This window comes from Bufo bufo, chromosome 8 (genome assembly GCF_905171765.1).
Source record: "Bufo bufo chromosome 8, aBufBuf1.1, whole genome shotgun sequence".
NCBI classification, from domain to species: Eukaryota; Metazoa; Chordata; class Amphibia; order Anura; family Bufonidae; genus Bufo; species Bufo bufo.
This window is the reverse complement of record NC_053396.1, coordinates 204019829-204043708: the sequence shown is the minus strand read 5'-3', so window position 1 is coordinate 204043708 and position 23880 is coordinate 204019829. Positions and strand designations below refer to the sequence as shown.

Here is a 23880-nt window from a genome sequence, read left to right as displayed (position 1 = left end):
TCTTTCAGCCATATTATTCCCTGTTTAGAGATGTTGCGAACATCAAATTTTCCGTTCGCGAACGGGCGAACCGGGCGAACCGCCATAGACTTCAATAGACAGGCGAATTTTAAAACCCACAGGGACTCTTTCTGGCCACAATAGTGATGGAAAAGTTGTTTCAAGGGGACTAACACCTGGACTGTGGCATGCCGGAGGGGGATCCATGGCAAAACTCCCATGGAAAATGACGTAGTTGACACAGAGTCGGGTTTTAATCCATAAAGGGCATAAATCACCTAACATTCCTAAATTGTTTGGAATAACGTGCTTTAAAACATCAGGTATGATGTTGTATCGATCAGGTAGTGTAAGGGTTACGCCCGCTTCACAGTGACAGACCAAACTCCCCGTTTAACGCACCGTAAACAACCGCAAACAGTCCATTTGCACAACCGCAAACTCCCCATTTGCACAAGGTTGGATACCAAGCTAGCCATGTCCTGTTCCTTGTCCTTACTGATGTCATTGAAGGTCTCTTCCTCCACCCAGCCACGTACAACGCCAAGGGTCCCTGAAAGGTGACAACAAGCCCCCTGGGACGCCTGCTGTGGTTGGTTGGTGTGTTATGTTGTTCTCTTCTTATCAGTTTAATCCCTGTTACACCAGATACGAGTTGCACTGTTGTGACACTGTGCCCTTGCAGGCCCTGAAACGCACACTTGTGAAGGAAAATGACTGATATTATTTCACAGTCAAAAAAGTTTTTTTTTTTTTTTTTAAATCCAAGCTATTGTGACACCAGATATGAGTGGTGGCACTGGGCAAGTGGGCACAGTATACGCTGTGAGCCTGACACACACGCTGGCAGGCAGGCAACTGCAATTAGATTACACAGGAAAAAAAAAAAAAAAGCAGACTGATGTTCTAGCCCTGAAAAGGGCTTTTTGGGGTGCTGTCCTTACAGCAGAGATCAGATGAGTCCTTCAGGACTGTAGTGGACACTGAATACACTGGCCTAGCTATCGATTTCCCTATTAAATCAGCAGCAGCTACACTGTCCCTCCTGTCACTAAGAATGCAGCTTCAGAATGAATCTAAAATGGATGCTGTCCAGGTGGTGGGAGGGTCTGGGAGGGAGGGTCTGCTGCTGATTGGCTGGAATGTGTCTGCTGACTGTGAGGTACAGGGTCAAAGTTTACTAAATGATGACGAATAGGGGGCGGACCGAACATCGCATATGTTCGCCCTCCGCGGCGAACGCGAACAAGCTATGTTCGCCGGGAACTATTCGCCGGCGAACTATTCGGGACATCTCTATCCCTGTTTCATCTGCACAGCTAGATGCATTTCTCTCAGAAGCAAGGGGTGTATCCCTTCTGCCAGTACTGTATGCAGTGACCTCACTTCCTTTACTTCACATTATGTTTGATTTCTTCTAGGAGGTGCAGAAAGCTGATAAGGAGGGAGATGTCAAACTTACAGGCACACAGGAGCTTCTCTGCTCTTCAGAAGCAGTGTAAAAAATTTTTTTTATCAGGCTCAGGAGCTAGGCTAGCTCTGAAACCCCCCTATTTCCTTATATGTTGCTGTTACTAGGGACTGATCTTGCCTAAAAACAGGTGGTGGGCTGCACATTAGGTGGAATCGAGACCCCTAGTGGCTGTGACTTCACAGCTTTTTTCAGATGGATGCAGGCAGATTTTTTAAAAGAAGTGATTTAGGTACAGCGTTCTCTATTAAATTAAATGAAATTGTGTGAAAGTACAGTGACTAAAAGTTCAGGGCTAAAATTAAAAGGGCTTCTAAGGGTAGAATATTGATGACTTATCCTCAGGGTGGGTCCTCAATATTTTATTGGCGGGAGTCTGTCTCTTGGCACCCCTACCAATCAGTTTTTGTAAGCTGCAGCCTCCTCACAGCATACCAAGCACAACATCATCCATAGTATAGTGGCCTCGCTTGGTATTGCAGCCCAGGCCCATTCAATTGACCTATGCCATGTGACCAATAACTTGACATCTTTGGTCTAGGAATAAGCCGCTCACCAGAGCACTTCAAAATAGCTGTTTGAAGGGGAGGGGGGTCCTGCTAGTCAGACCCCCACTTGAGGGTACTTTATCAACATTCTACTCTCAGAATAAGATTTTAAGCATTCTCCAACACTTGGCGTGTATATAGTACCAGTACACATTTGGCTCCATTTTAGCAAGGAATTGCAGTGTAAATATACACTTTGATAAATTAGACAAATGGAGCCTGTGCACCAGCACACAGAAGCAAAGTAGCTGGTCATCCCTAGTTCAGAGCCTCACAGGCTCAATGCACACATCTCTGCAGGGATAAGGGGGCTTACCATGGTGATATTCTTCAATTTCCACCACACCTGTCTTCTGTGTATCCATGCATGATCATTTGTCATCCATACTGATATGTGACATGACCATAGCATTCACTATAGACAACACATCAGTAGTGCAATGACTGGTAGAAGGTCCAGCCATCTCAGGAACTGAAGGTTATGGCAAATGTTATTGATCTTTATATTTGAAGGCAATAGAATGCTCATTTAGAAACCTAGAACCTCCAATACATATGACCAAGAGGTGTAAAGCTATGCTCCTGGGCCTCATTAAAGAATCTGTAACAGGGCTTCCAACTACTGTACCATGCATCATTACAATACTGCCAACGAGGCCTTTAGGTCCTTATGCAATTGCTATCTCCACAGCTCCTATAAATATGTCTTCCTATACCTCTGGCTCAAGATTTTTCCAGATTGGAATGGCTAGGCATGATTTTGTGTTTTGTATGCATTTTGTGGCATTTGCTCTATTGACATGAAAGTGTTGGCCATTTCAACCTGGAGAAATACTCACGCATCAGATCAATGCAGGTCCAGGTCAATATTGGGGATTCTAGTTCTGGGACCACCAGTAATGATGTCTTCTAACATGACTAAATGGCATCTCAAAAATTCTCAACAACTGAGAACCTCTTAAAGGATTCAAAGATTAATAATGAGGACAATTTCTCTGCTACAGATTTATAAATCATGTTAATGAATCCAACCAGCCAGACGTTGATGTCGTACTTCATTATTAAGGGGATCACGGATGTCCCAGAGCTCCGGGCTCCTATTTTTCTCTTGGTTCTTCTCATCTACCTCATCACATTTTGTAGCAATATGACAATTTTTCTACTGATCTGTGTAGACCGCCATCTCCACTCCCCCATGTATTTCTTCTTAGGCAATCTGTCCATGGTGGACTTATCTTCTACCACCAACACCTTACATAAGGTTCTTCTCATCTTCATAACTGGTGATAAAACTGTTTCATACGTGGCATGTATAATCCAGATGTACATTTTTGCTTCTTTGATTAGCTATGAACTTTTAATTTTGGCTGCTAAGGAGTTATGATAGATATGTAGCTGTCTGTAATCCTCTATGTTACCATACGATCATGAACGGTAGGGTATGTGGTCTACTATGTTCTTGCTGCTACCTGCTGGGCTGTGTCCAAATCCTTCCTCCGGTTATCATCTTCTCGAGTTTCTCATGCTATACATCCAATGAGGTTAACCATTTCTTCTGTGACATCATACCGCTTATGGAAATCACTTGTAATGACACCACGGTCTTGGAGATGGTACTCTTCATCCAAGGAATTCTTATTACTACTATAATCGCCTTTCTCCTCACGTTAATACCTTATCTTTTTATTATATCAGCCATCTTGAAGATCCATTCCAGAAGAGGAAAGCAGAAAGCCTTTTACACCTGTTCCTCGCATCTTACAGTGGTCACCCTTCTCTACCTGACGCTTATCTCTCAGTACTTGACCCCAACTTCACAGGGGTCGATGAACTCCAAGAAGCTCTTCTCACTTTTTAAAACAGCCGCCGTCCCCATGTTAAACCCAATCATCTATTGTTTAAAAAATAGAGATGTTAAGTCAGCGATAAGGAGGCTGCTGTTCTCTAAGTCGACATCCGCATGAGTTTATGGAATCTGATGTGCCAACGTTACATTATATCTGCTGTGAATTGTGGAAGTTTATTGAAAATTTGACTTTAAATAAAATAAAAAAAACATAGTATATACAGTTGAAACCAGAAGTTTACATACACTATATAAAAAGACACATATGCATGTTTTTCTCAATATTTGACATGTCTCCAAAAAAATGTAGGTCTTTGTTCCTGTGTGCATTTGCAAACATTAAAATGGTTTTTTGTATGTTTCTTTTGGAGTAATGGCTTCTTCCTGGCAGAGTGGCCTTTCAGCCCATGTTGATACAGTACTTGTTTCACTGTGGATATTGACACAATCTTACCAGCTTCCTCCATCATCTTCACAAGGTCTTTTGTTTTTGATCTTGGGTTGATATGCACATGTCGGACCAAAGCACGTTCATCTCTGGGACACGGAACCAGCGGTATGATGGCTGGACATTCCCATCTTGTTTGTACTTGTGTATAATTGTTTCTTCAGATGAACGAGGCACCTTCGGGTATCTTGAAATTGCACCCAAGGTTGAGCCATGACTTGTGCAAGTCCACAATATCCTGATATCTTGGCTGATTTCTTTAGACCAGGGGTACTCAACTGGCGGACCGCGGTCCAAATACGGACCGCGGCCGCCAGTTGTCCGGACCCCGGCCATCGTTCAGAGCGCTGCTCCTCTCCTGCACACTGTGCCGTGCAGGAGGAGGAGCTTACCGGCGCACTTCCACCTGTCCCACAGCGCAGTGAGACAGGGCTTCCTCCACATGTAGCGCTCCTCCTCCTGCACACTCTGGCAGCTCTGCTCAATACAGCGGCGGGGCACAGGAGCTGATAGTTCTCAGCAGCGCAGGAGGAGTCTCTCCCTCCCCCCTGTGCTGCTGCTGTCCCCGCCGCTGCCAATAAGAAGAGGCAGGAGGAGGAGGGGAGGGGCTGTGGCCACTGCGCCACCAATGAAGAAAACTGACCTGTATTACAAATACAGGAGGCGGGTGCTGGAATCAAATAGCCGGCACCCGACCTCTGTGACAGGGAGCTGCGATCAGCTGCAGTTGAGTTAACCCTTCAGGTGCGGTACCTGAGGGGTTAATTGTAGCTGATCGCAGCCCCCTGTCACAAAGGTCGGGTGCCGGCTATTTGATTCCAGCACCCGCCTCCTGTATTTGTATAAGAAACGTTGGTGGCACAGTGCGCCCCCCCCCCCAACACCCCAGTATAAGAAACATTGGTGGCGCAGTGCGCCCCCCCCCCCTAGTATAAGAAACATTGGTGGCGCAGTGCGCCCCCCCCCCTCCCCATTATAATAAACATTGGTGGCTCAGTGGGAAGTGCCAATGAGGGTTAAAAATAATAAAAGAAAATTAACTCACCTCCTCCAGTTGATCGCATAGCTGCCGGTCTCCTGTTCTTACTTCTTTCTTCAGGACCTGTGGTGACGTCACTGAGCTCATCACATGGCCCATTACCATGGTGATGGATCATGTGATGAGCTCAGTGATGTCACCACAGGTCCTGAAGAAAGAAGTAAGAACTGGAGACCGGCAGCTAATCGATCAACTGGAGGAGGTGAGTAAATTATTTTTTAACCCTCATTGGCACTGCCCACTGCGCCACCAATGTTTATTATATTGGGGGGGCGCACTGCGCCACCAATGTTTATTATTTTGAGGGGGGGGCACACTGCGCCACCAATGTTTATTATGTTGGGGGGCACACTGCGCCACCAATGTTTATTATGTTGGGGGGCGCACTGCGCCACCAATGTTTATTATATTGGGGGGCACACTGCGCCACCAATGTTTATTATATTGAGGGGGGCCCACTGCGCCACCAATGTTTATTATTTTGAGGGGGGGCACACTGCGCCACCAATGTTTATTATGTTGGGGGGCGCACTGCGCCACCAATGTTTATTATATTGGGGGGCACACTGCGCCACCAATGTTTATTATATTGAGGGGGGCGCACTGCGCCACCAATGTTTATTATATTGGGGGGGCACACTGCGCCACCAATGTTTATTATATTGGGGGGCACACTGCGCCACCAATGTTTATTATATTGAGGGGGGGCGCACTGCGCCACCAATGTTTATTATACTGGGGTGATGGGGGGGCGCACTGCGCCACTAATGTTTATTATTTTGAGGGGGGGCGCACTGCGCCACCAATGTTTATTATTTTGAGGGGGGGCGCACTGCGCCACCAATGTTTATTATATTGAGTGGGCCGCCAGACGAAAAAGTCGGACATGTAGTACTTTTAGTCTGGCGGCCTCTCACCGTGCTGCGCCGTAACTCTGCCCCCATCCCCATTATAGTCGATGGGCACAGAGCAGCGGCACGGCAAAGTAGTGGCAAGATGGATCTGACGGGGTGAGCAGCCTGTCGGATCCGTCCTGCTGCAAGTGTGAAAGTACCCTTACTAATGAGCGCTTCCATCATGGAACGCCCATTAGTACAGCATTTACCTCCACCGCTACTTGTGCTAGTAAAAAAAAATATATATTACGGCAGTGTTTCCCAACCAGTGTGCCTCCAGCTGTTGCAAAACTACAACTCCCAAAATGCCTGGACAGCCTTTGGCTGTGCGGGCATGCTGGGAGTTGTAGTTTTGCAACAGCTGGAGGCACACTGGTTGGGAAACACTGTATTACGGTACCTCCACCTCCATTTGCTCACGCTGTGGAGAACACTCCCTGCTGACTAGAAGCTCAGGACCTACAAGACGCCATCACGTTGGAGCACCGGTCCTGAGCGTGCAGTCAGCAGCGAATGTTCACCGCAGCCAGGTGAATGCTAATATTTTTTATTTTTTTTGCAAAAGCAGAGAAGGGGGGCACTAATGGGGGCAATACTCTTACTGGGGGCACTAATGGGGACATTATTCTTACTGGGGCACTAATGTGGCCATTACTAATTCTGGGACTTACCCGGGGCGCTCCACTATAACGTCAGAGCGCCCCACGTGCATGGATCACATGATCGCATGGCATCTTTACTGTTGGCGTTCAGCTCGGACCTTCACCTGACTGCAGACCCTGGTATGTGGACCTTTAATAAAACTAGTTGAGTACCCCTGCTTTAGACTTTCCCATGATGCTACACAAAGAAGCAGTGTGTTTCAGGTGTGCATTTAAATACATAAACAGGTGTGTCTCCAACAAACCTAACAGAAGATTCCAAACACATGACATCATCATATAGGCAGTCCAGAACTATTTAAAGGCATAGTAATCTTAGTGTATGTAAACTTTTGACAATGTAGAAAGTAATAAAAATGACTTAAAACATTATCTCTCTCTCTCATTATTCTGGCATTTGGCAAATAATAATAATGATGGTAATCCTAATTGACCAAAAACAGGATTTCATGTCAGATATTGAGAAAAACATGCATATGTGTATTTTTATATAGTGTATGTAAACTTCTGGTTTCAACCATATACATAGTACAAATTGAACTGTGAAGTAAAGTAGAAATATGAGAATTCAAAAGGATTTTACCCTTACAAGTGAGTTTTCTATATGTTTCAATAAACTATTTGTTAATCTATAATATTTGAAGCCTGACTAATGGATATTTATTATATATTTAGGTAAATAGAGGTAGCAATTAATGAATAAAGTGTCAATTGGTTACAGTTAGAGATGAGAGAATCGAAGTTGACGAAGTGGAATTTGATCCGACATTTAGGAAAAATTCCATTCGCACCAAATCAGAATTTCCTCGAGCTTCGTGTTAACGAATCACATTTTTTCCTAAAATGGCTGCTGCATGTGTTAGGACACGGAGCAAGGAACTCTGGGAACGAGGGATCACCCACAATGCCATGCATGCAGCCAATCAGCAGCCAGCCAGCCCTGTGATGTCACGGCCCTATAAATCGCCTCAGCCATCTTGGATTCAGCCACTTTCCAGTGTACTTAGTGCAGGGAGAGACGTAAGCAGGCGCTAGGGACAGTGGTAGGAAAGACTTTAAAACTTTTATTTTGCTGTATAGAAGTTCAGGGAAAGGATAGGGAGGAATCATTCCACAGTATTGAAGCAGAACAGGGTTCAGTAGGGGAGGTTACAGCCTGGGAAATAGGAACAATCCTATTACACCTTGCTGCACTGACTGTGGATCCAAATTGCCATTATACAGCTCTGTAATTCCAGCAAACCGTTCTTGCTATTGGGGTACAAGTGTTGTGTGATACAGCCATTAGCAGAGATTATTGCAAGGAAATATTTCTATGTCTTATTTGCCCTTGTGCGGTCCAGTTATATGTTCTAAAGCATTTTTTGGCTTGTATTAGTGGGGAAAATAGAGCTTATTAGTCATTGTGTGGTGAAGTAAGAAAATTACAGACATTTTTGGAGTGTTTTAAATTCCTTTTTATTTACTTATTTGATCTAACAGTATATCGCAGCGAGAGGCCTGAGCTCCCGGTGTCATCTAGTGGTCGTGTCTTGACCAGCAACTCAGCGGTTCTTGATTGGTTGACTCGGTCATCCACTTTGTCCCATATGACATTAAACACCCCCAGCCAAGAGTCGTTGGGTTCGTCAGACACAACCCTTAGTTGGCATGGCCCAGGAGCAGGCCCTGTGCCCTCACCTGCCCTCAACATGCCTCTGTCCTTTTCTGTTCCCTCAGCCAGGCAAGTATTATATGCTGTGGGCTCAGCTCCACTATACAGTGAGGATGAGCTAAAAGAGGGCAGTCAGCAGCTACTGGTCAGCCAAGATGTGGAGAAGACATCCGCCGCTTCCTCCGGTAGGCGGGCAAATAGTGATGAGGAGAGTGGCGTGGAAGCTGGTGTTGCAAGCTGTCAGGCTCCTGACCCAGAGACCATTGAGGAGGACATCAGTGACGTGCAGATAGTCTCTACTATAGAGACTTCCTATGTAGTGAGTTCGCCGCTGCCTATTTGCGCCATCGTCCATCCTCTCGCAGGTCTGAACGGGGGGCCCTCTGCGCTCGCGTTCCTCTGCCATGGCTTGTGTGGCAGGGCGGGGGGGTGGGGGTAGGAGCAGTTCCAGCTCCATCAGCAGCAACTTGAGTCTAGAGTCACTGATGAGCAGCTTTCTTCACCCAACCTAGTGAAGAAACAACTCACCAACAGCAGCAGCTAGACCTGGAGCAGGACCTGAACCAGCAGGTGGTGGCATACTTGGACAGCACCCTGCCACCCGACATTGAAGATCCGCTGGACTACTGGGCAGCCAAACTGGATTTGTGGCAGAGTTTGCCCTGGAAAAGCTGTCCTGCTCGGCCAGTAGTGTGGCATCAGAGCGGGTGTTTAGTGCGGCGGGGGCCATAGTTACCCTAAAAAGAACTCGCCTGTCCACCCAAAATGTGGAGAGACTGACCTTCGTCAAGATGAATCAGGCGTGGATCAGTCAGGATTTCCACCCACCAATGCCTGATGCATCAGACTAGATCATCCATGGTGCCACACCAACACTTTAACAAAAGAGACCGGTTTCTTCTGGCTACCTGCCTCAGCTACTACTCTGATGCTGCCGCCCGCCTGATTCCACACATAGAGATGGCCTTGCGGTTCACCTGGCGGTCGTTTTGCGCTGAACATGCGAACATATGGCGATATTCGTACGTGCCATATTTTTTTGCATAGCGCCGAACTTTGACCCATCAGGAATAAAGCCTCTGTAGGCTAGTAACCACACTTGTCCCGGATATTAAAACTTAACTTTTACTAACTAAAATAAAAGGACTACTATGTCAGTTACTGGGAAAGGGAAAGGGTTAAAACTATCTAATGCTCTGTAAGTTCTATAGCACGTTATCTGTAACTGCAATGTCAGCCGGGGGTGCACTCTCCATGCCTGCACACACTTGAACACTGTATGCACTAAGCAGTACTACACCGTCCCATATATGGTGTACTCTGGATGGTACTGTGTGGAACCACTATTCACTCTTGTGTGGGCTCCATTAGTATTGTACTGCACTTGTTGCCAGAACTGACACAGGCATCAGAAACTAAAAATCTAAACTGTCCCCCAACATGTTTCGCCAGCTAATCTGGCTTCATTGGGGGTGTCGGACAGACTTGAGAAAAGACGCTGCCCCTGAACCTTATAAGGGCTGTCTCCCCTTAACACCAGGGTAAAGAGCCAATAGGTGCAAAGAAAAAGAAAGTGTGGATATAACTGAAACCATACAATGAGCAGACGACGGGTCACAGTGACTCATACCACTGTCATCCAGATAGGTGTGTTCTTATAATTAGGCTGCGTGCCCGATATCTGCGCCGGGACTTACCTTCTACGAGCGCCACTGCGCTGAACTGCGACTGCGCAGGAACCTCAATAAATGTGCAGACGGGCTTCTGGCACCCGTGCGCCTGAGCCGACACTTAGTTTCAGGGCACACGTCTCCATCTTACTGCGACTGCGCGTAGACTTAGCTTCACAGATACGGGTTTTACACGCCTGCGCCATCACTTAGTCTCCGGGCGCATTCTTCCGCCTCAGTGCGGCTGCGCACGGACTTAGCCTCACAGCACGTGACCTATTAGGTACAGACAGACTATTCTCCGGCTATATAGGAACGTAGAAACTGAGCGAGCGCTATAACCACTGATGCGCACTGCTGACACTTAGTTTCCCACTACATTAGCTTCATTAGAGTGTCCCTGCCAGTTAAAACATAAAATGTGGCAATGGGTCCACATGTGGACTTTGTCTCAGGTTTGTTAATACATTATATTTTCCTCAGATCTAACTGGCAGATTAATCTTTAACCACCAAACCAAATATATATGTGTATGTAAAACATGTGGATGTGATAACAGAACCTCCTGAATCCCATTCATTACGTGCCATGCTTCTCTTGTTTTTTTACCTTTTGTTTTTCCTTTTTTCATCCTTTCATTTCATGGTATATTTGTATGTAATATTTGTATGTAATATTTGATTACACTATTTATTTAGTTTTTTTCTTTTTGCTGTAGTCTGATGAAGGCCAATGTGTGGCCAAAACGTCACATTGTACACAGCCGCAATACCAATTAAAAAAAATCCTTCCTTGCAACTCAATTGCTGGAGTTTCTATATTTTTTACAAAGACGTGGTGGGAACCCGACTTCCAGCGGCAAACGGACGGCAGAGTGCCACGAAGTTTTGCTTATATATGTATGTAAAACAAGGGAGAAACTCCCTATAATGCCCCTGGTTACAGGGGATATATTAACAGATATATAGGTATAATTATAAGAACACACCTATCTGGATGACAGTGGTATGAGTCACTGTGACCCGTCGTCTGCTCATTGTATGGTTTTAGTTATATCCACACTTTCTTTTTCTTTGCACCTATTGGCTCTTTACCCTGGTGTTAAGGGGAGACAGCCCTTATAAGGTTCAGGGGCAGCGTCTTTTCTCAAGTCTGTCCGACGCCCCCGATGAAGCCAGATTAGCTGGCGAAACATGTTGGGGGACAGTTTAGATTTTTAGTTTCTGATGCCTGTGTCAGTTCTGGCAACAAGTGCAGTACAATACTAATGGAGCCCACACAAGAGTGAATAGTGGTTCCACACAGTACCATCCAGAGTACACCATATATGGGACGGTGTAGTACTGCTTAGTGCATACAGTGTTCAAGTGTGTGCAGGCATGGGGAGTGCACCCCCGGCTGACATTGCAGTTACAGATAACGTGCTATAGAACTTACAGAGCATTAGACAGTTTTAACCCTTTCCCTTTAGCTCACAGTAACTGATATAGTAGTCCTTTTATTTGAGTTAATAAAAGTTAAGTTTTAATATCCGGGACAAATATTACTAGTTACTAGCCTACAGAGGCTTTATTCCTGGTGATTTACATAAACCCTTTCCGGATAGGGTCGTATTTATTTATTGTAAGGAACTTTGACCCATGACACGTCCATCAGGTGGGACAGGACAGCCAATTGAGACGTTTCAGCACATGGACACACCCCCAACCCTATAACAGAACCAGATTTGGCAGCCATATTACATTATGTGTTTTGCCAGTGTAAGGAGAGGTTGCATTTTGGAGCAGGGACAGTTTGGGACACCAAACGCTAGCTAATAGTGCCACAAAAGTCCTTTTAAGGACTGGTATAGGTTTGCTATCAATAGGTGTGACATACCGAGGGGTGTTATATACCTATAATATACTTTCTAACATAGAAAGTATATTATAGTGCATTTGTATTGTGCAGCAGTTGTGTGCGGTTCTGCTGCGATACCGCAGGTATATAGAGGGACAAACGCTATTGGAGTAACTAATTGCAATGGGTGTGATATACCTGTTGCCCCAAAAAAAACTCCTTGAGGGCTGCAATATACCTTCTTCCACAAAATCCTTATTGAGGGGTGCTATATACCTGTTTCTGCCAAATACTGATTGAGGGGTGCTATATACCTGCTTCCACAAAATACTGATTGAGGGGTCCCATATACCTGTTTCCGCCAAATACTGATTGAGGGGTGCTATATACCTGTTTCTGCCAAATACTGATTAAGGGGTGCTATATACTTTCTTCCACAAAATACTGATTGAGGGGTGCTATTGCTATACAGTGGGGGAAATAATTATTTGACCCCTCACTGATTTTGTAAGTTTGTCCAATGACAAAGAAATGAAAAGTCTCAGAACAGTATCATTTCAATGGTAGGTTTATTGTAACAGTGGCAGATAGCACATCAAAAGGAAAATCGAAAAAATAACTTTAAATAAAAGATAGCAACTGATTTGCATTTCATTGAGTGAAATAAGTATTTGAACCCTCTAACAAAAAAAGACTTAATACTTGGTGGAAAAACCCTTGTTTGCAAGCACAGAGGTCAAACGTTTCTTGTAATTGATGACCAAGTTTGCGCACATTTTAGGAGGAATGTTGGTCCACTCCTCTTTGCAGATCATCTCTAAATCCCTAAGGTTTCGAGGCTGTCTCTGTGCAACTCTGAGCTTGAGCTCCCTCCATAGGTTTTCGATTGGATTAAGGTCCGGAGACTGACTAGGCCACTCCATGACCTTAATGTGCTTCTTCTTGAGCCACTCCTTTGTTGCCTTTGCTGTATGTTTTGGGTCATTGTCGTGCTGGAACACCCATCCACGACCCATTTTCAGTTTCCTGGCAGAGGGAAGGAGGTTGTCGCTCAGGATTTCACGATACATGGCTCCGTCCATTTTCCCGTTTATGCGAATAAGTTGTCCTGTGCCCTTAGCAGAAAAACACCCCCAAAGCAAAATGTTTCCACCCCCATGCTTGACGGTGGGGACGGTGTTTTGGGGGTCATAGGCAGCATTTTTCTTCCTCCAAACACAGCGAGTTGAGTTAATGCCAAAGAGCTCTATTTTGGTCTCATCAGACCACAGCACCTTCTCCCAGTCACTCTCTGAATCATTCAGGTGTTCATTGGCAAACTTCAGACGGGCCTGCACATGTGCCTTCCTGAGCAGGGGGACCTTGCGAGCCCTGCAGGATTTTAATCCATTGCGGTGTAATGTGTTTCCAATGGTTTTCTTGGTGACTGTGGTCCCTGCTAATTTGAGGTCATTAACTAACTCCTCCCGTGTAGTTCTAGGATGCTTTTTCACCTTTCTCAGAACCATTGACACCCCACGAGGTGAGATCTTGCGTGGAGCCCCAGAGCGAGGTCGATTGATGGTCATTTTGTGCTCCTTCCATTTTCGAACAATCGCACCAACAGTTGTCACCTTCTCTCCCAGCTTCTTGCTAATGGTTTTGTAGCCCATTCCAGCCTTGTGCAGGTCTACAATTTTGTCTCTGACATCCTTGGACAGCTCTTTGGTCTTTCCCATGTTGGAGAGTTTGGAGTCTGCTTGATTGATTGATTCTGTGGACAGGTGTCTTTTATACAGGTGACTAGTTAAGACAGGTGTCCTTAATGAGGGTGACTAATTGAGTAGAAGTGTCTAACCACTCTGTGGGAGCCAGAACTCTTAATGGTTGGTAGGGGTTCAAATACTTATTTCACTCAATGAAATGCAAATCAGTTGCTATCTTTTATTTAAAGTTATTTTTTCGATTTTCCTTTTGATGTGCTATCTGCCACTGTTACAATAAACCTACCATTGAAATGATACTGTTCTGAGACTTTTCATTTCTTTGTCATTGGACCAACTTACAAAATCAGTGAGGGGTCAAATAATTATTTCCCCCACTGTATACCTTCTTCCACCAAATACTGATTGAGGGCTGCGATAGACCTGCTTCCACAAAATACCGATTGAGGGGTGCCATATACCTGTTTCTGCCAAATACTGATTGACGGGTGCCATATACCTTCTTCCACAAAATACTGATTGAGGGGTGCTATTGCTATATACTTTCTTCCACAACATACTGATTGAGGGCTGCGATACACCTGCCTCCACTAAATACTGATTGAGGGGTGCCATATACCTGTTTCCGCCAAATACTGATTGAGGGGTGCTATATACCAGCTTACGCCAAATACTGATTGAGGGGTTCTATATACCTGTTCCCACCAAATACTGATTGAGGGGTGCTATATACCTTCTTCCACAAAATACTGATTGAGGGCTGCGATATACCTGCTTCCACCAAATACTGATTGAGGAGTGCTATATACCTGTTTCCACCAAATACTGATTAGGGGTGCTATATACCAGCTTACGCCAAATACTGATTGAGGGGTTCTATATACCTGTTTCCACCAAATACTGATTGAGGGGTGCTATATACCTTCTTCCACAAAATACTGATTGAGGGCTGCGATATACCTGCTTCCACCAAATACTGATTGAGGAGTGCTATATACCTGTTTCCACCAAATACTGATTAGGGGTGCTATATACCAGCTTACGCCAAATACTGATTGAGGGGTGCTATATACCTTCTTCCACAAAATACTGATTGAGGGCTGCGATATACCTGCTTCCACCAAATACTGATTGAGGAGTGCTATATACCTGTTTCCACCAAATACTGATTAGGGGTGCTATATACCTGTTTCCGCCAAATACTGATTGAGGGGTTCTATAAATCTTTTTCGACTAAATACTGATTGAGGGGTGCTATTGCTATATACTTTCTTCCACCAAATACTGATTGAGGAGTGCTTTTGCTATATACTTTCTTCCACCAAATACTGATTGAGCGCTGCAATACACCTGCCTCCACAAAATACTTATTGAGGGGTGCCATATACCTGTTTCCGGAAAATACTGATTGAGGGGTGCCATATACCTTCTACCACAAAATACTGATTGAGGAGTGCTATTGCTATATACCTTTTTCCACCAAATACTGATTGGGGGCTGCGATATACCTTTTTCCACAAATACTGTTCTTCTCCCTGAACTTTATGGCCTCGTTCAGCGGCAAGTTAATATATCTCTGGCACACAGTGTCGGTGCCAAGATGCATCTGACCACAGTCACGTGGTCTAGCAAACACGGGCAGGGAAGGTACATAACTTTTACTTCTAACTAGGTGAACCTTCTGGTGGCCTTCAAGCATGTAACCTGTGGCACCCGTGTGGATTTGGTGTTACCGCCACGGATTGCATGCAGGCCTGCCTCTTCTTCTCCTCCTCCTACTCCATCCTCCGTCTCCTCCTCGGCTGACTCCTCTTTTTCCAATGCTACCGCCTCTTCCTCTGCATCCCCCCAAGCTCCCCAGAACCTTTTCGACGTGTTAGGTAAGACGTTGCCATGCTGTGCTGCGGCTATTGTGCCTGGAAGCCAAGAGCCACACCGGTCCTGCACTGCTTTCAGCTCTGCAGTCACAGGCCCCACTCAATTTGACAGTTGGTAAAGTGGTGTGCGACAACGGTGCCAATCTGCTGAGCGCGCTGAAACAGGGCAAAATGACACACGTCCTGGACTTAGTCGTGCAGCGATTCGTTGCCAAATATTCCAGGGTACAGGATCTCTTGCGGCAGGCCAGGAAATTCTCTGGCCATTTTAGAAGATCTTACACGGCCATGGCTCGTATTGCTAACGTTCAGCGGTGAAACCACCTGCCCGTCAGACGTCTGATTTGTGACTGCCCGCCGCGCTGGAACTCCACCTTGTATATGCTTAATAGGACTCTCCAGCAGAAACGTGCCGTTAACAATTACCTGTACGAACTCTGTGGCAGGACAGGTTCTGGGGAGCTTGTTTTTTTTCACCGCGCCAGTGGCTGCTCATGAGCGATGCATGCAGACTTCTGCGGCCATTTGAAGAGATCACCAAACTGGTCAGTCGCAGCCAGGGCGCCATCAGTGACATCGTACCTTAAGCCTTCTTTCTGGAGCGTGCATTGTGTCGTGTCATTGATTAAGCCATCGAGGAGCAGGAGCTGGAAGATGAGCAAGTCGCAATGCTGAATGAATTCCCAGGGGGGCTACTCCATCTGAGACAAGTCAGCAGGAGTCTGAAGAGGAGTCAGAGGAGGATGGTGGCTGGGGGGAGGAGGAGGAGCAAGAAGAGCAGGCTTTAAACTTTTCGGGGATCCCTGATGTTGTCCGTGGTTGGGGGGAGTATACCGAGGACAACATTCTCCTGGGTGATGAACAGGAGCAAAACCGATCCACCGCTTCCAATTTAGTGCAAATGGGGGCCTTCATGCTCCAGTGTTTGAAGAGGGACCACCGTATAAAAAGCATAAAGGGCAAGGAACAGTACTGGGTGGCAACGTACTTTGACCCCCGGTACAAGCACAAAATGGCGGACATGTTACCAGCATCACAGAGGGCTGTCAGAATGCAGCATTTCCAGGCCTTGCTGCGAGAGATGCTGCATTCTGCTGTTGCGGGCACTGGCAGAGGAATTCCACCTACAGCGAAACAGGTGCGGGTATTAATCCTACCGCGCCTGAAAAAAAGAGGGTGGTTTGAAGATGTGCTGGTCACTTCGGATATTGGATCATTCTTGCAGCCAACCTATCGATTTTTTATCTGTAGCCACATAATCACACCCCTGTCTCACTTCTCTGTCTCTCATTATGGTGGCGTGTGAACCGCATTCACCATAAGGACCTTCTAATGTCACAGGGTTATGTAACTGTGCCCCTTACCCCGTACTGTGCCCCCTTATGCCCTGCATTGTGCCCTCTTACCACACCCTGTGCAGTGCCCCTAGTCATTCCCTGTACTGTGCCCTCTTATACCCTTTTATCCGGTTACGGTATGGCAGTGTTATCGTGTCACTGTATAGAGGTGTTATCCGGTCAATGTATGGCGGTGGTATCCAATAACTGAATGGCCATAACTGTATCCCTTTCTCTGCCCACGCCATCCTTTTTTAGACCTGGCATGAGAGGGAAAAATATGCAGATTGCGGTGCTAAGGACATTTGCGCCACAATCTGTGTCAGAAATACGCCTAACATAGACGTATTTCTATAAAATAAATGACCCCCTAATTGCATTATTATTCAGGGTAGGCCTAATGTCTTTATATTATGTAGATTCTAGTGTATTATACTGTGCCCTGTATTTCCCAGTAGAAAATGATCCTTGGGAAACACAGTCCCTGAGCACCAGGACCAGGTAGCGCTCTGTCAGTACATGGTGGCCTCCCCTCTCCGCCACGCTGCTCCGCTGTGTACTGGTGCTTATTCTGACACTAGGGCTGGGTTCACATCCTATTTTTGCCACCCAATTAATGCATACCAAATATGTAAGCGTTAACAGATGCCTCAGACTGATGGCATACAGTGGCGTCCGTTCACCATACAGTTTCATTGTAGAATTTTTTTTTACGTTAACGTATGCATTTTTTTCCCTGGACTCTGCAGGATACAAAAACGTGGAGTGCTGAACATTTGTATACATCAAACCGATAGGAAATAAAAAAAATTCTAGGCTTCAGCAGGGCACATTTTTGAGAGTTTCCCTTTAAGACGCATAAAAATGGCCCCTGATAAAATACATCTTTTTTTTGCGAATTTTTGCCAATGATCCCCCTCTGGTATATCACTCTCCATGTTGTAGGACTATTTGTGTACTTATAGTAAGTGTTTGCTGGCTGCAAATATGATATGAAGGTTTTTCAGGTTCGCCTGCCATTAAGGCGAATGGGGCCCGCCGCGAACGCATGGTTCGCGAACATTTGATCGCGAACTCCCGTTCGCAAATTGTCCCGGCTGATGTTCGTCCATCACTAGCCACACATTTGATGCCAAGTGCTCAATTCACCAACCATATTCATCTGGTACTGGTATTGCCACCCACCTCCCCACTCTGTAACTGGGTCACTCTGTGGTCTCCTGATGCTGCTTCCACTTCCACACTATGTCACCTTCCCACTCTGTGGTCTCCTGATGCTGCTGCCACCTCCACACTTTGTCACTTTGCCACTCTGTGGTCTCCTGATGCTGCTGATACCTCCACACTATGTCACCTTACCACTCTGTGGTCTCCTGATGCTGTTGCCACCTCCACACTATGTCAGTTTTCCACTCTGTGGCCTCCTGATGCTGCTGCCGCCACCTCCACACTACCATTGTGCCATTGTGTGGCCTCCTCCTGATGCTGCTACTGCTGCCACCTCCACACTCTGTCATTGTGCCACTCTGTGGCCTCCTGATGCTGCCACCTCCATACTGCCATTGTGCCACCCTGTGGCCTCCTCCTGATACTGCTGCTGCCGCCACCTCCACACTCTGTCATTGTGCTACTCTGTCGCCTCCTCCTGATGCTGCTGCTGCTGCCACCTCCGCACTGTCATTGTTCCGGCCTGTGGCCTCCTCCTGAAGCTGCTGCCACCACCTCCATGTTCTGTCATTGTTAAACTCTGTGGCCTCCTTATGCTGCTGCTGCCACCTCCACACTGTCATTGTGTCACCCTGTGGCCTCCTCCTGATGCTGCTGCTGCCACCTCCACACTCTGTCATTGTGCCTCTCTGTGACATCCTGATGGTACTGCTGCCACCTCCACAATGTCATTGTGCCACCCTGTGGCCTCCTCCTGATGCTGCTGTTGCCGCCACCTCCACACTCTGTCATTGTGCCACTCTGTGGCCTCCTGATCCTGCTGCCACCTACACACTGTCATTGTACCACCCTGTGGCCTCCTCCTGATGCTGCTGCTGCCACCTCCACACTCTGTCATTGTGCCACTCTGTGGCCTCCTGATCCTGCTGCCACCTACACACTGTCATTGTACCACCCTGTGGCCTCCTCCTGATGCTGCTGTTGCCGCCACCTCCACACTCTGTCATTGTGCCACTCTGTGGCCTCCTGATCCTGCTGCCACCTACAGACTGTCATTGTACCACCCTGTGGCCTCCTCCTGATGCTGCTGCTGCCACCTCCACACTCTGTAATTGTGCCACTCTGTGGCCTCCTGATGATGCAGCTGCAACCTTCACACTATCATTGTGCCACCCTGTGGCCTCCTCCTGATGCTGCTGCTGACACTTCCACGCTCTGACATTGTGCCACTCTGTGGTCTCCTAATGCTGCTCTTACCTCCACACTGTCATTGTGCCACCGTGTGGCCTCCTCCTGATGCTGCTGCTGCCACCACCTCCACACTCTGTCATTGTGCCACTCTGTAGCCTCCTGATGCTGCTGCTGCTGCCACCTCCACACTGTCATTGTGCCACCCTGTGGCCTCCTCTTGATGCTGCTGACACCCCTTCCATGCTCTGTCATTGTTCCACTCTGTGGCCTCCTGATGCTGCTGCCACCACCTCCACACTCTGTCATTGTCCCACTCTGTGGTCTCCTAATGCTGCTGCTGCCACATCCACACTGTCATTGAGTCACCCTGTGGACTCCTCCTGATGCTGCTGCTGCCACCTCCACACTCTGTCATTGTGCCACTCTGTGGCATCCTGATGATACTGCTGCCACCTCCACAATGTCATTGTGCCACCCTATGGCCTCCTCCTGATGCTGCTGTTGCCGCCACCTCCATACTCTGTCATTGTGCCACTCTGTGGCCTCCTGATGCTGCTGCCACATCCACACTGTCATTGAGTCACCCTGTGGACTCCTCCTGATGCTGCTGCTGCCACCTCCACACTCTGTCATTGTGCCACTCTGTGGCATCCTGATGATACTGCTGCCACCTCCACAATGTCATTGTGCCACCCTATGGCCTCCTCCTGATGCTGCTGTTGCCGCCACCTCCATACTCTGTCATTGTGCCACTCTGTGGCCCCCTGATGCTGCTGCCACCTCCACACTGTCATTATGCCACCCTGTGGCCTCCTCCTGATGTTGCTGCCGACACTTCCACGCTCTGTCATTGTGCCACTCTGTGGCCTCCTGATGATGCTGCTGCCACCACCTCCACACTCTGACATTGTGCCACCCTGTGGCCTCCACCTGATGCTGCTGCTGTCTCCACCTCCACGCTCTGTGATTGTTCCACTCTGTGGACTCCCAATGCTGCTGCTGCCACCTCCACACTCTGTCATTGTGCCACTCTGTGACCTCCTGATGCTGCTGCAGCCTCCACACTGTCATTGTGCCACTCTGTGGCCTCCTCCTGATGCTGCTGCCGCCACCTACACACTCTGTCATTGTGCCACTCTGTGGCCTCCTGATGCTGCTGCTGCCTCCACACTGTCATTGTGCCACTCTGTGGCCTCCTCCTGATGCTGCTGCCACCTCCAGACTTTGTCATTAGGCCACTCTGTAGTCTCCTCATGCTGCTTTCACCTCACCACTATGTCATAAGGCCACTCTGTGGCCTCCTCATGCTGCTTCCACCTCACCACTATGTCATAGGGCCACTCTGTGGACTTCTCATGCTGTTCCCACCCTCCCCACTTCCTGACTGGGCCACTATTTTGCCTTTCGGCCTGGCTGACATCATCATTTATTTTTCCCTTCTTCTGATCTGTCAGAAGGAAGGAAAAATGAGACGCACAACGGATCCTGTCTATGCAACAGCTGTAATGCCTGCATGACATAGCCCCTATTTTGCATCAGAATTGGCTTATGATTTGGTAGCCAAAAGCAGGAGTGGGTACAATACACAGAAGACATGCAAATATTCCATTCACGTGTCATCTGTTTTGGATCCACTCCTGTTTTTTTGGCTCTAGCAATACTGATGGATTACTGACTAAATGCTGACCAAGTGAAGGCGGATGCTCCACAGACAGGATCCGTTTTTTGGGGGTTATTGTTCTGACGGATCAGAGGAAGGAGAAAATAATCAGTGACGTCAACACAAACTTACTGCTGACACCCTCTCCACTCTGTCGGAGGGGATCTACTTGTATAAGCATTTAATAGAACAGGTTCTGTAGACATCTATGTGGAATCAGCTGACGAGGGTGTAAAAGGAGTGCGCTTCTTCTTGGCGCTAAAATTGACCTGTGAGGCTGAGTTCGCACTTGAGTTATTTGGTTAGTTTTGGCCCCGTGACTGCCCAAATAAGTAAAGTGTGCAGTGATTCTAAGAGCGAGGCCTGTCATCTGCATGTCATACTGACTCACAGTATTGTTTTACTACCACAGCAGACTCCCTATGCCTGTTACTGCAAGGCACAGTGTTCTACACCCCTAAAAAGACTCTCTGTAGCCAGGAAATAGCAGTTTTTTTTTATCGCGATTCACCACAAATAAATTTGGATCGAACCAAATTTTTTCAGAAAATTCGGCGAACCGGCCAACCTGAATTTTTGAGAAATTCGCTCATCTCTAGTTACAGTGTATGCATCTTTAGAAAGCCAATTTTCATCCACCAAATCAGGGAGTTAAAGGGGTTGTTTCACCTCAGACATTGGGGGCATATCTCTAGGATATGTCCCCATTGTCTGATAGGCGTGGGTCCCCCCTCTGGGACCTGCACCTACCTTTTGAAAGGAGCCCACATAGTGAAGGAGGGTGCACCGGACCTATCAGACATTGGGGACCTATCCTAGCGATATGCCCCCAATGTCTGAAGTGAGACAACCCTTTAAAAGACAGAGTCCTCTGTTCACGATCGCTATCTCTTGGCCAATGTTCACAAAGAACATCGCTCATCCTGGAGAGAACCTGTCCTGCATTATGCAGATAACCCATTGAATGGTCACTTTGTAATGCTTAATTAGACATGTGTAGGTGCTGCAGGGAAACCGAGCATTTACTGTGCGACTTCGCGAATAACTAACTTTGGCTTATCGGAGCCCATACTTTCCAATAATTTACGGAGACAAATATCCATACAGTATTAATCCAAAGTTTTGAACATAGAGACTTTGGATGTAACATACAAAGCTCGCTTTGCTCAACACTAGAGACAATATTGAAATGGGCCATAAAGCGGCACTATAACTGTACGATGGGCACTATAACTATTGCTATTTCGAAGAGATGACTAAGAACTTTTCACCCAGATGAGCAGCTGTTACATCCTCTGCTCAGCCAGCTGTGGTTGCAATAGTGAGATTTGGGGGTGGGTGACAAAACAACCCTCCTTCTTAAAAAAATCTTGCATATATTTCTAAAAAAAATAGAGCAGGTCTATAATAAATTCTGACTTTTACCCATACCTCTTTTATGACCACCTTTCATAACTCTTGAAGCGGGTGTGATTAAATATTCAAAGACATAAAGTGGAGCCAAGTTGGCACGTGATGAAATTTCCGGCTGCCTGCAGCCTCCACTAGAGGGAGCTCACTGCATAGCGATGTACTATTGGGATTAATGGAAACTGTATGAATCTATATCCAGTAAATCCTTGTGTGGTCCACCTAGTGGAAGCAGCAGGCAGACAGAATTTTATCATGTCACGCTATGTCTGTGTGAAATCTATTACCGGTGTGTGTGTGTATGTGTGTGTATAATTTTGAATGGATTTAAATTTGACATTTATCGTCATTGGGCGTGACACATCCACCTAAGGCATACATCAGTCATTGTTCCTTTGTTTCTTCAGGTAAGACAACTATTTTTCACCTTCAAAATATAATAATCTGCCTAGGGCTTAACATAAAATGAAGAACTTCACTAGCTCTTGTGGTTTTGTCTCAGGGGAAGCTTACTCCAAGAATCAGTCTGTAATCAGTCATTAGTCAAGTAGCTTTTCCTGGTAATGATGGACAGCAGCCAACTGCAAACCCCTAATGAGTGCTCCTCATGGATATTTGTTTGTGTACTTGTTTATACCATAGAGGTTTTATCATTAATAGAGGTATTTATTGCTAGAGCTAATTAATTCTGGACCTAATTTATTCCCTATTGTTAGTCTGTTGTTCACAGCCTACAAATGGCCGCTGATGGAGGGGCCACTGTTTCACTGCTAAAAGGTTTATAAGTGCTTTTATATGAGGTATGCACCATGCCCAGGAATGGGGGATGGGAGACGCGGTAGTGGATATGATGGTGGTAGAACTTACAGCTCACGGGGGTAGTCCTCACCCTAGCTCTCCTTGGGCCATGCCACAAATAGAGGGTACGCCCTTTCTTCCTTCAAGGCATTCCCTGGTGTTGGGTCTCCTGCCTGGTGGTAGTTGTGGTGCTCTTAGTGTTCAGAAGGTGTTTGGCTACATGCAAGGGAGGAGTATAGGTGACAGTATGGAGACAACAATCAGGCCAGTTGGTTAAAATAAAGTCTCTTTACACAGTTGATGGTGAGAGTAGTAGTAGAGGCAGGGCCACATCTGCCATGAGGCGAGAAGAGCATCTCTCCTCAGTCAGTGGACAATCTTCCTCTTGGTGGGGGAGCCTCAGTTTATGGCAGGGTACGGGAGCCTCTGGCTCCTGTCTCCACTTTTCAACCTTATAGGCTTCGGGCCACTGATCCTGAAGCCTATAAGAGAGAAGAAAAGCGCAGGTGGTTGCGATGACACCACTATGACCTTCTGTGTTGCGTCTCTCATGATCACCTCGTTGCTGCCGACACCAGGATGTGCAATTACAGTCGGCAGGCTTGTGTCCTGCATCAAATGGGAGTGAGGTAAGTGGATTTTTTTAAATACTAAACATTGTCAC

At 46.7% G+C, this 23880-nt stretch overlaps 1 pseudogene; it reads left to right on the top strand.

Moving 5' to 3' along the window:
* Positions 1 to 3034: 3034 nt before the first annotated feature.
* Positions 3035 to 23880, top strand: part of LOC120978191 — a 51007-nt pseudogene continuing 30161 nt past the window's right edge.